We start from the raw sequence: 13,075 nt of genomic DNA on the forward strand, positions 1-13,075 counted from the left end.
CCAGGACCATCTGACAGCACCTCCAAAGTCCCAGGACAATTGTCCTCATCCATCACTCTTCAGCACATTGGTTTCTTGATCTTCTAGGATTATACATTCTCACTACCCCCAAAAATACACTTATGCACTTTCCTATAACATTTTCCATCTAACTTAAGGATTACACAGACTTCCCATGAAGCCAACTCACTGAATTCCTCAGTAGTCATGGCCCCCAGGTTAATTTCTAATGTTTTCTACTAGTTCTAACGCAGTATGGTTACTTTATTCTTTTATGCTCCCCCAAGCTTAGTCAGCCAAGCAAGAGAGAAAGAGAAAGAGAGACAGAGAGAGTTAAATTATTCTTACTTAATTGGTCCTCTCCAGCCACATAATGGGTCTTAATTATCAAATTAGTAAAGCATCTCTATGTTATTCATAATATGCTTACAAAGAAATGGGTATGTTTTTGTAAACTATGTTTCACTGAAGGGTTTGACTAATGAGTTAATACAAAAACACTGAAAGCAAATTATATGATTACAACCTTTTTCTATCATTCAGAATGTTTATTTGCAATAATCTAATGCAAATAAAAGTAACTTCAAATAAGATGCTCAGTTTCATTTTTAAAAAGAGAAATGAGCTTTTGCAGTTGGTTTTAGACACTTATTTTGATTTTATTTTTTACATGGTGGTCTTTATGATGTAAATGTATTACAAACTTCAGTCATTTTACCAAGAGATTATTTTTATTATTCTTAACTAGCTCCTTTATACCCTTCAACATTGTCCTTTGCTTCTCAAAGACAACTCAGAATTTTTCAGAATTTGTTTTTTAAAAAAGAACAACTACACAAAAATCAGTCTTTTGATTAGAGTCTATACAGCCATTCTTCTATCACAACTCTGATTTTCATTTGGATGCTGTGGACATCTTAGAGACTCATCCATAGATTGCAATATCCTGAGATTTATCAGGTTTTTTGGCCAATTTTGAACAGGTACCGATTTGAGATTATAGGAACTATTGTGAAAGAAAGAAAAGAGGAAGATTAGTGTGTATGTATGGTGCATGCAAGCCCTTAGGTTTGTGCATAGCTTAGAAAAAACGAAGTGTGTACATCTGTCCACTCAAAGCAGTTGGAAATGAGGAACGCTGTTTTAAGTGGCATAACTCATGTGCCTATATATAAGATATGCTCTTGTAGGTGCATCAGTTTCAGAAAAAGTTAGTAAATGCATTAAAACATGTACTAAAAACTGCTTCTAGTTTGGAAGCTATAGTCAATTTTCAGATAAAATCTAACCCATTATACCAAATTGCTTCCACCTGTAACTGGGAAGTTGAAAGGGATTCTTCCTATTGCTTGACTTTTTAAAAAAACAAACTGAGTTATAATTCACATACAATAAAATATACTCTTTTAAGGTATGTACATCAGTGGTTTATAATATATTCACAAGGTTGTGCAATAATTACTACTATCTAACTTTATAACATTTTGTCACCCCTAAAAGAAACCCTATACCTATTAGCAATCACTTTTCATTCCTCCCTCCCCCAGCCCCTGTCAACCACTAATAAAGACAAAAAGTCTGATTTGGTTTGACCCATTCTCAATATATCATATATTTGACATTTTGTGTCTGGCTCCCTTCATATAACATAACCATTTTCAAGGTTCATCCATGCTATAGCATGCATCAGTACATCATTCCCTTTTATGGCTAATATTTTATTGTACGAATATACTGCACTTTATTTATCTGTTTATAGGCTGGTAGACTTTTGAATTGTTTCCTCTTTTGGCTATGAATATTCAGGCACAAGGTTTTGGGTACACAAAGGTTTTCAATCCTATTGGATATATATATGTACCTATATATTGGTGGATCATACAGTAACTCTGTTTAACTTTTTGAGGAATTACCAAATTATTTTCTTTTTTTGAGTTGGAGTTTTGCTCTTGTTGCCAAGGCTGGAGTGCAATGGCATGATCTCGGCTCACCACAACCTCAGCCTCCCGGGTTCAAGTGATTCTCCTGCCTCAGCCTCCCAAGTAGCTGGGATTACAGGCATGTGCCACCATGCCCAGCTAATTTTGTGTTTTTAGTAGAGATGGGGTTTCTCCATATTGGTTAGGTTAGTCTTGAACTCCTGACCTCAGGTGATCCACCTGCCTTGGCCTCCAAAAGGGCTGGGATTACAGGTGTGAGCCATCGTACCTGGCCCAAATTGTTTTCTAAAGTGACTGCACCATTTTACATTCTCACCAGCAAAGTATAAAGGTTTCCGTTTTTCCATGTCTTTGTCAATGCTTGTTATTGTGCATCTTTTGTTGTTGTTCTTGTTATTTGTCCATTTTAGTGGGTATGAAGTGGTATCCATTGTGGTCTTGCTTTGCATTTCTCTAATGACTAATGATGTTGAGCATCTTGTCATGTGCTCCTTGGTCATTTGTATATCTTCTCTGGAGAAATGTCTGTTCAAATTCTTTGTCCTTTTTTTTTTTTTTTTTTTTTGAGATGGAGTCTCGCTCTGTCACCCAGGCTGGAGTGCAGTGGCGCTCTCTCGGCTCACTGCAAGCTCCGCCTCCCGGGTTCATGCCATTCTCCTGCCTCAGCCTCTCCGAGTAGCTGGGACTACAGGCGCCCGCCACTATGCCTGGCTAATTTTTTTTTGTATTTTTAGTAGAGACGGGGTTTCACCATGGTCTTGATCTCCTGACCTCGTGATCCGCCCGCCTTGGCCTCCCAAAGTGCTGGGATTACAAGCGTGAGCCACCGCGCCCGGCCTGTCCATTTTTAGTAAGGCTATTTGTCTTTTTATTGCTAAGTGGTTGGAGTTCTTTATATGTTGTGCATAGCAGACCCTTATTCTATATACTATTTGCGAAGATTTTCTCCCATTCTGTGGATTGTCTTTTCACTTTCTTGATGGTGTCCTTTGAAGCACAAAAGTTTATAATTTTGGCAACATAAAAATTTTCTCCTTTGGTTGCTTGTGCTTTAGGTGTCATATCTAAGAAATCATTGCCTGATCCACGGTCATGTAAATTTATACCTGTTTTTCTTCTCAGAGTTTTATAATATTAGCTCTTAAATTTAGGGTTTTTGACTCCTTCTGAGTTAATTTTGGTATAAAGTATAAGCTAGGGGTCTAAATATATTCTTTTGCATGTGGATACCCATGCCCTGACTTTTGAACTAAGGCCAAAGGCTGAAGACAAAGAGGCCTTAAGTACACCACAATGTGAAGAGGTAGCTCTTTCAGAGTTTACTAAGTGTTTGCAGAATGGAATCTACCACAGAAATTCCCGATGCCCAACTACAAGTCTGTGGTCTTCATAAGCAGACAACGGGGAAGGATGAGTGGTCAGAATCTTCAGGAGTACTGTTTTCCTGGTGAATGACTTTTTATTTCCCCACCAAAGCCAAATGAGCGTGCTGAGGCGGCTGCAGAAGCTCACTTGTGAGGATGGAGGCACCAGAGAGAAAGAAAGTGTGGTATTCCTTGCCCCAGCTGACACATCTGCCTAGACAGGACTTGCTGATCTGCTAGGGAGAAGAGAATCCAGGTGAAGTGGACAGGCAGAAGAAGGGGTGGCTGGAGCATCCTGACACTGACTCATCTGGCTGGGTAGGGTGGCTGGGTGTTAGCCAGCTCCCTGGTAAACCTCTAAGACACTTGCCTGCTAGGCAAAGGGAACCCTAGCAGCAGGAGGCATTGGGGTGTACTGCTCATGGCTGTTAAGAGATGGAGCCACTGCTAGATTCCCCAAGTCAGGGAACTGTGCAGCAGGGATGCCCACAGCTCTCTGCAGAACACATACATACCCTTAGTGAGATTAGCTAGGGGAGGCACTCTGCCTGTTACTTGCAATTAAGTTGATGCAATTTAGGTCCTTGCATGTTTGATGTTAGCTGTCCTTGTACCCCAAATTGAAGGAATTAGAAATTGTGAATTTGAGTAACAGCCTTAGAAGGAGATAAGGCTCATATAGCTTTTTCGGTCACTTTCTGTTAAGAGTGTTCTGCTAGACAGTAAGAGCCAGTCTAGCAGCACAGATTAAATTAAGAGTGTAAGATTAGATTAGGAGTGCTTTCTTTGCCAACAGCTTATTGGTTCACCTAGCCTCAGGACAGTTGCCATTAAGAGGGTCTGGGGGTGGGCAGAATACAGAGAGCAGTAAGAAAAGAATGCTCAGTCTTAAAAACACAACTAATAAGATCTTAGATTGTTATAACTTATGCATACAACTGACCAGAAGAAAGTAGATCAGAAGCCTACTACGTTTTTGAGAGAGTTGTATTGTCAAATAAATCAAATGCATGGTCTGCTGAACCATGTGACTCTGTAACCCCTAGGTCTATGAAAAACAAGGGTCCCTCAAGAATGCCATATTCTTCTGGTGGGATTAAAGAATTGTGATGGACCAGTGACTGCATTGTGTTTTCCATTCTCTATTCTCCTCTTTTCCAAGTGGGAGTCTTATTGTGTTTTTCTATTCCTACTCCATCATTACACATTGGGAATGTGTGTAGCAGATAACTTTACAGTACCAGATCACAGGTAGTCACATCCAATTCAATGCAGAGAACTGGACTTTGGGCAGGCTCTGGTAACTCCTTGTGGAGAGAGTATTATCTCAGGTATATATTTTAGCCAAAAAGCCAAAGTGCTAGAAACTGCTAGTGGTCCCAATATTTGTCCTCTTTTTTACTGAGCACCTCGTTGCCCAGAATACAAACTACAGTTTTTCCAGTCTACCTGGCAATTAGTTGTGGCCATTTGAAAAAACTCTGGCCAGTAGGATATTAGTAAACATGATGGTGCAGCTCTGGAAATTATCCTTAAAGGAAGAAGGTGTTCCCTTCTTTTTCCATTCTCTTATTTCTGGAAGGTAGTTGTGGTGGCTGGAGCTGGAGCGATCTTTCATTATAAGGTAAACTTGGGAAAGCCATGTATTGCAGGACAACAAATTAGAAGCAGCTTGAGTTCTTGACACCATGGAATGACACCTTACCAGGACTGAGCTATCTCCTTGAACTTCAGTAAACTCTTTCTTGTTTAAGTTCATATACTTTGGGGGTATTTTGTTTTTCAGAACTGAAATAAATCCCAACTAATACAGTAACGCTTTGGAACATCCACTCAACCCTTTGTAACAGTATTGCATACTCTTCCCTTGTCATCGTTTGTGTGTATGTGTGTGTAGTGGGGTGGTGTTCTGGGAAGAATGGAGTAGAAGAATTCATTCATAACTTGTAAAGAAGTTGTTTTCCAACCCTGAGAGGGACTCTGGGCAAGATAATGCAGAAGGACCCTGGCCCCTTTCTAATTCCTGAGCAGAATCACTTTTGAGTATTGGCAGTCATAGAGAGACCCAAAGACAGCCTGCTACTGGTCATTTACTTCTCAGTTATGGAAAATGCAAGGTGAAAATACCCTGTTCCACTCTGCTCCCTACCTTCACCCGTCCAACTTCCATAGATAGCAGAAACCATTGCCCTGAACAAAAGAAAGGGTGCTGGTACATACAGGCTTATGTTTATTCAGCAAATCTTTCTTGAGCACACCTCACATGCACCATGCACTTGAAACATAATTGGGGTAAAGTAGTGAACCAGAGAGACGCAAACAGCTGATCTTGTGGAGCGCACATCTGGTTGATGGATAAGTGATACAAGAGTAGACAGGGAAACTGCTGAGGCCAGTAAAATACCAGCCTTTACCTCTCCCTTATGGACCGCTTACAGCTCGTCTATATCTGTGGCTTCTTTGGAGAGCTGAAGACAAAGTGCTACATTCTGGTTTAAGGAGGTTCCAACATCAACATTGATGCTGCCCCCTTTTTTTCCTGTCTTTTCAGCATGCCAAATGGCTAACAAAGTTTGTCAACTCCTAATATAGTATTATGTCCCTGTCTAACAATTAAGTTATAGGAGAAACAATTATTTTATGATTGGTCAATGAAAAAAAAGAGACTTTCACTCTTGCCTTCTCTAGGACATTAGAAATATACTTAGTCTTTGTCTTCTTGCCTCACCCTGAAAGAGACAGTAAATCTCTCTGTGTGATCTGTTTTGTTTTTGTAGCAACAACAGCACTCAGCTGACTGGACCAAAAGAAATGCTATGTGCATTAGTTCAGGCTTGTGAAGAAGTAAATGCCAAGATGGAATTAGATGTGCAAGAAATTTCTTGGAGAAGAGAGCAGGAAAGACAAGGAGAGCTTTCGGATTGCAATACAAGTCTAACACCAGTAGAAGGAGAGATGGAAGGGAGGAAGATGGGGTAAGAAGAATCTCCGACTATACTAAAATTTCAAGAAAGATTTAAGCAGGTCTATAGGGAGTACATGAGACAAAATTCACCTTGGAGAAGCCCTGCATCTCACTGGAATGAACCTGCCTTAGTACCCTTGCTGTGGTAGCTGGGGAGCAGCTCAGGGCCTTGGCACGAGTGTGCAAGTGGGTCCAGAGGGGGAGCAGTGGGGCCGTCGGCCAACTATGCTCCCCTAGCGGGAGACCTGAGTCTCCAACTGTGCTCCCTAGCAGAAGACCTGAGTCCATTTTCATGGCCATCACAGTAAGTCACTCTTCTAACCTTGAGAAAGTCTTGCCTGCTATGAGCTTCCATTTTCAGTGCTACCAGTTTTGTCCTAGGCTATTAATTGTTTCTGAGAAGCAGTTTCCACCTGACCCTTGCACAGAAGCCCCGGATCACATTTGATGCCTCTCAGAAGAAGCACGCATTCTGCTTTCTTCTCCATACTCAGATTAGACAACTAGAACATTTTTTAAAAATAGACCTTCTTTTTTTAATATTTCATACCTTTATTACATACATAACTTTTCTTGTTTGATTTTTTTTATATACTTTAAGTTCTGGGGTACATGTGCAGAACATGTAGGTTACATAGCTATACATGTGCTATGGTGGTTTGCTGCACCCATCAACCCATCACCTACATTAGGTATTTCTCCTAATGCTATCCCTCCTCCAGCCCCCCACCCCCCAACAGGCTCCAGTGTGTGATGTTCCCCTCCCTATGTCCATGTGTTCTCATTGTTCAACTCCCATTTATGAGTGAGAACATGCAGTGTTTGGCTTTCTGTTCTTGTGATAGTGTGCTGAGAATGATGGTTTCCAGCTTCATCCATGTCCCTGCAAAGGACATGAACTCATCCTTTTTTATGGCTGCATAGAATTCCATAATGTATATGTGCCACATTTTCTTTATCCAGTTTATCATTGATGGACATATGAGTTGATTCCAAATCTTTGCTATTGTGAGTAGTGCCACAGTAAACATACATGTGCATATGTCTTTATAGTAGAATGATTTACAGTCCTTTGGGTATATACCCAGTAAGGGGATTGCTGGGTCAAATGGTATTTCTAGTTCTAGATCCTTGAGGAATCGCCACACTGTCTTCCACAATGGTTGACCTAATTTACACTCCCACCAACAGTGTAAAAGTGTTCCTATTTCTCCACATCCTCTCCAGCATCTGTTGTTTCCTGACGTTTTAATGATCGCCATTCTAACTGGCGTGAGATGGTATCTCATTGTGGTTTTGATTTGCATTTCTCTAATGACCAGTGATGATGAGCATTTTTTCATACATCTGTTGGCTGCATAAATGTTTTCTTTTGAGAAGTGTGTCCATATCCTTTGCCCACTTTTTGATGGGGCTGTGTGTTTTTTTCTTGTAAATTTGTTTGAGTTCTTTGTAGATTCTGGATATTAGCCCTTTGTCAGATGGATAGATTGCAAAATTTTTCTCCCAGTCTGTAGGTTGCCTGTTCACTCTGCTGATAGTTTCTTTTGCTGTGCAGAAGCTCTTTAGTTTAATTAGATCCCATTTGTCAATTTTGACTTTTGTTGCCATTGCTTTTGGTGCTTTAGACATGAATGAAGTCTTTGCCCCTGCCTATGTCCTGAATGGTATTGCCCAGGTTTTCTTCTGGGATTTTTATGGTCCTAGGTCTTACATTTAAGTCTTTAATCCATCTTGAGTTGATTTTTGTATAAGGTGTAAGGAAGGGGTCCAGTTTCAGTTTCCTGCATATGGCTAGCCAGTTTTCCTAACAACATTTATTAAATAGGGAATCTTTTACCCATTGCTTTTTTGTGTCAGGTTTGTCAAAGATCAGATGGTTGTAGATGTGTGGTGTTATTTCTGAGGCCTCTGTTCTGTTCCATTGGTCTATATCTCTGTTTTGGTACCAGTGCCAGGCTGTTTTGGTTACCGTAGCCTTGTAGTATAGTTTGAAGTCAGGTAGTGTGATGCCTCCAGCTTTGTTCTTCTTTCCCAGGATTGTCTTGGCTATACAGGCTCTTTTTTGGTTCCATATGAACTTTAAAGTAGTTTTTTCCAATTCTGTGAAGAAAATCAGTGGTAGCTTGATGGTAATAGCATTGAATCTATAAATTACTTTGGGCAGTATGGCCATTTTCACAATATTGATTCTTCCTATCCATGAGCATGGAATGTTTTTCCTTTTGTTTGTGTCCTCTCTTATTTCCTTGAGCAGTGGTTTGTAGTTCTCCTTGAAGAGGTCCTTCACATCCCTTATAAGTTGGATTCCTAGGTATTTTATTCTCTTTGTAGCAATTGTGAATGGGAATTCACTCATGATTTGGCTCTGTTTGTCTATTATTGATGTATAGGAATGCTTGTGATTTTTGCACGTTGATTTTGTATCCTGAGACTTTGCTGAAGTTGCTTATCAGCTTAAGGAGATTTTGGGCTGAGATGATGGGGTTTTCTAAGTATACAATCATGTCATCTGCAAACAGAGACAATTTGACTTCCTCTTTTCCTATTTGAATATCCTTTATTTTTTTTCTTGCCTGATTGCCCTGGCCAGAACTTCCAATGCTATGTTGAATAGTAGTGGTGAGAAAAGGCATCCTTGCCTTGTGCCAGTTTTCAAAGTGAATGCTTCTAGTTTTTGCCCATTCAGTATGTTATTGGCTGTGGGTTTGTCATAAATAGCTCTTATTATTTTGAGATACGTTCCATTGATACCCAGTTTATTTAGAGTTTTTAGGATGAAGGGCTGTTGAATTTTGTCAAAGGCCTTTTCTGCATCTATTGAGAAAATCGTGTGGTTTTTGTGATTGGTTCTGTTTATATGATGGATTAGGTTTATTGATTTGAGTATGTTGAACCAGCCTTGCATCTCAGGGACAAAGCCGACTTGATCGTGGTGGATAAGCTTTTTGATGTGCTGCTGGATTCGGTTTGCCAGTATTTTATTGAGGATTTTCACATTGATGTTCATCAGGGATACTGGCCTGAAATTTTCTTCTTTTGTTGTGTCTCTGCTAGGTTTTGGTATCAGGATGATGCTGGCCTCCTAAAATGAGTTAGGGAGGAGTCCCTCTTTTTCTGTTGATTGGAATACTTTCAGAAGGAATGGTACCAGCTCCTCTTTGTACCTCTGGTAGAATTTGGCTGTGAATCCATCTGGTCTGGGGCTTTTTTTGGTTGGTAGGCTATTAATTATTGCCTCAATTTCAGAACTTGTTATTGATCTATTCAGGGATTCAATTTCTTCCTGGTTTAGACTTGGGAGGGTGTATGTGTCCAGTAATTTATCCATTTCTTCTAGATGTTCTAGTTTATTTGCATAGAGGTGTTTATAGCATTATCTGATGGTAGTTTGTATTTCTGTGTGATCAGTGGTGATATCCCCTATATCTTTTTTATTGCGTCTATTTCATTATTCTCTCTTTTCTTCTTTATTAGTCTTGCTAGCGGTCTGTTTTGTTGATCTTTTCAAAAAACCAGCTCCTGGATTCATTGATTTTTTGAAGGTTTTTTTCCTTTGGATACCACTTTGACCATATCAGAGATGCTGGAGCCTGGAATTAAAAAGACTGAAACAAACCGCTGGACCGCTAGACTCTGTCTCTTCCTAGGTAACTTTGTGTCTGGCTCAGCCTTGCTTAGATTGCCTTTGGAAAGAATGCTGTCCTCCATGAGCCATTTTACCAGCATCTAGATCTCCTTCTGAGTGTGATGTTAGTGAGGAAGAATGAGGCTGGAGGTATCAGAGACTGTCTCCACACAGTAGTGGTTAGTTTCACATTGATCATGGACATTTTTCTAGGAAATAACTGTTAAAGGAAAATGGGAGCATGTATAGAAAAAAACAGTGATCACTCAGAGTCAGATGGAGTCAGTTTATCATTCAGTCTATGAGTCATTAAAAATTATTCATTTTATCTCTGGTATTGTGGACAAATCAGACATGATTTCTGTCATATTGGCTCTTACTGTCTAACAGGGGAGAGACGAAGTAACAAAAACAGGCATTCCAGTTTAACCTCGATGACTTTGCCAGCCTGCTAGCCTAGGCAAATATGATAAACATAGATTTGATAAAGTATTCAACAAAGTCTATCATGGTATTCCTGAAGGCAAAATGGGATAATGTGGCTGGATAACAGTATGGTCCCATTTTATACTCAGGTCAAAAAAATGAAATATTCAAAGATAGAACTGAGAACACATGGCCGAGAGAAGTGATATGGTTTGGATCTGTGTCCCTGCCCAAATCTCATGTTGAATTGTAATCCCCAATGTTGCCATGTTGAAGGTGGGGCCTGGTGGGAGGTGATTGGATCATGAGGGTGGATTTCCCTCTTGGTGCTGTTCTTATGATAGTGAGTGAGTTCTCATGAGAGCTGGTCATTTACAAGTGTGTAGCACCTCCCTCTCTATGCTCTTCCTCTTGCTCTAGCCAAGTGAAGTGCTGGCTGCCCCTTTGCCTTCTGCCGTGATTATAAGTTTCCTGAGGCCTCCCCAGAAGCCAAGCAGATGCCAGCATTATGTTTTCTGTACAGCTTGCAGAACCTTGAGGCAATTAAACCTCTTTTCTTTATAAATTACCCAGTCTCAGGTATTTCTTCCTGGTAATGAGAGAACAGACTAATACAAGAAGTTTTCTTGGAAGAGATTTGGAGAGTCTGGGAGAGAAAAGTCAGTATAACTCAGCACTTCTACTTGACAGCCCAAAACTACTATATCTGGAGCCTACAGCCCAGGGCATGGAGGGTTAACAGCAAACCAGAGTTGTTAGCAGCCAGTTGCAGTTGTCCAGGGGGTGACAAGTGCCACGCAGGAAATACCATGGACTCCATTAGGTGTGGTCCAATCCACCACCATAGACTTTTAAAAGTCATTGTCTAGTTAGAGGGTTATCAAAACATATCACAGAATATTTTAATAATTATACTTTCTTGGCAGCACACCAATAGGAAGAGGTCACAAGATACGATGCATCCCTAGGTTAAAGTAAACCACAACAGAGAAAGATCTCACAAATAAATTATTTATTATAATTAACAATTAAAATTAGGTCCAAATGCTTTTATTCAAAACAAAACCAAGAAAAATATTGAGACAGGTAATGCTAAGGATTTCTTATGTGCCTGGAAATATGCAAAGTTTTAGTGTGCATTGGCACCTTTAAGATTCACAGCAGTCTATGAGGTAGGTGCTCTTATTACGTTCATTTTTCAGGGAAATCACTGAGATTTGACCAAGGCTAATAAGTAGGTCAGAATAGGAATCCAGATTTGCCTGGCTTCAGAGCTTATTCTTTTTGTCACTAAATGATACTACTTTTGCAAGTAAATTTTTTCTTCTTATAAATAATGATGTTAAAAACACCAACTTTTTAAGAATGGGAAGTGTGTTTTAATCAAATATTTGTATGCTATAGGGAGCATTGTCACTTATTCTCATCAGATCTTTACCTAATATCTGTTTGTTTTTTAGCATAATAGGAGAAATTCTATTTTCAAAGACACATTGCATTAAAGTGATGAAAAGCAGGAGCTGCATGTTTGGTGATATTCTGATACTCTTAACACAGCTTGCTGTTAAAACCATTCATTGTCTTACCTTATGTACCTCAGTTCTCAATTCTTTTAGAAACCCAGGTCCACCATTTCCTTTGTAGAATTCCAATTTTGTATTGATTTGATCTAGAAAGAGTTTGAGAACAAGACTCGGTTTTTCATTGAAGACTTTCTTTTCTCAGAATTTGATCCACAGGAAATGAGTCTTTGTGGTAGACAGGATTACAATACAGCAGATTGCTGCATTCCCTCATGGATGTCCTCATGGATGTCATCCTCAAGGATGGATCTCCTTCCTGCCAATGTTTTCTTGCTTGGGGGAGAAGATGTGCTTGGCTCCCCTCATGAATCTTCATGTCTGTAAACCAGTTATAGTAATCCTATTGCCTTTTCTTAGATATCCTCTTCCCAATCTCCCTTGCAGCCAGAGTGACTATGGGATCTAATTTTGATTGATGAGATATATAGGGGAAGTTTGCTAGAGGGGTTTAGGAAATATTTTATTTTCAGATAAAGGGACAGACCCTTACTGGAGCCATGTCTTGTCTCCCTTCTTCTTGCTTCTTGTGGAAAGGCAACTTCCATCTGTGGCCCTGAGGCAGGACTCTAAGGATGCTGGAACAGAAAATGAGAAAGGCCAGGGGCCCTGGCACACCACTGAGCAGTTGAGTGAAGCCTGCCACTGCTTACTTCCTGACTTCTTACTAGGCAAAAACCAAACTCTTGGTTATTTAAACCACTGCTAGCCAAGTTTTCTATTTCTTGGTATTAAAAGCCTCCCTAATTTTATACATCACAAATGCATATTAAATTTATAAGACAAGCTACCCCAATGACACATGTCAATTCGGAGTTTACATGGTCAGTGCTGTCAAAGTACAAGCATTGGTGATTTCTTCACATTCTTGGGTATGACAGCCCACTTCTAAATACTCTTATATTGTTCCTATGTATCAAAATAAAATATACTGTAGAAGAAAACCTACTTCTGGCACTGATATTTCCTTCAAGAATTACCTGTGAATATTTTAAGCCTCCTGAATTGGAAAAGGCTGACCCAGCAAGTGCCTCTCTTCCTGCTAAAGTCTATGAATCTTAAAGCCATCCCCATGGCTACAGCTTAGAGCCTGCACCAGCATATAGATATAAAGAGCAGCTGTGATGCTGGCATTTGGTGGAGTGCTTATTAAAGGAACCCAATATGTGCAG

This window comes from Symphalangus syndactylus, chromosome 18, assembly GCF_028878055.3.
Source record: "Symphalangus syndactylus isolate Jambi chromosome 18, NHGRI_mSymSyn1-v2.1_pri, whole genome shotgun sequence".
In the NCBI taxonomy this organism is placed as follows: Eukaryota; Metazoa; Chordata; class Mammalia; order Primates; family Hylobatidae; genus Symphalangus; species Symphalangus syndactylus.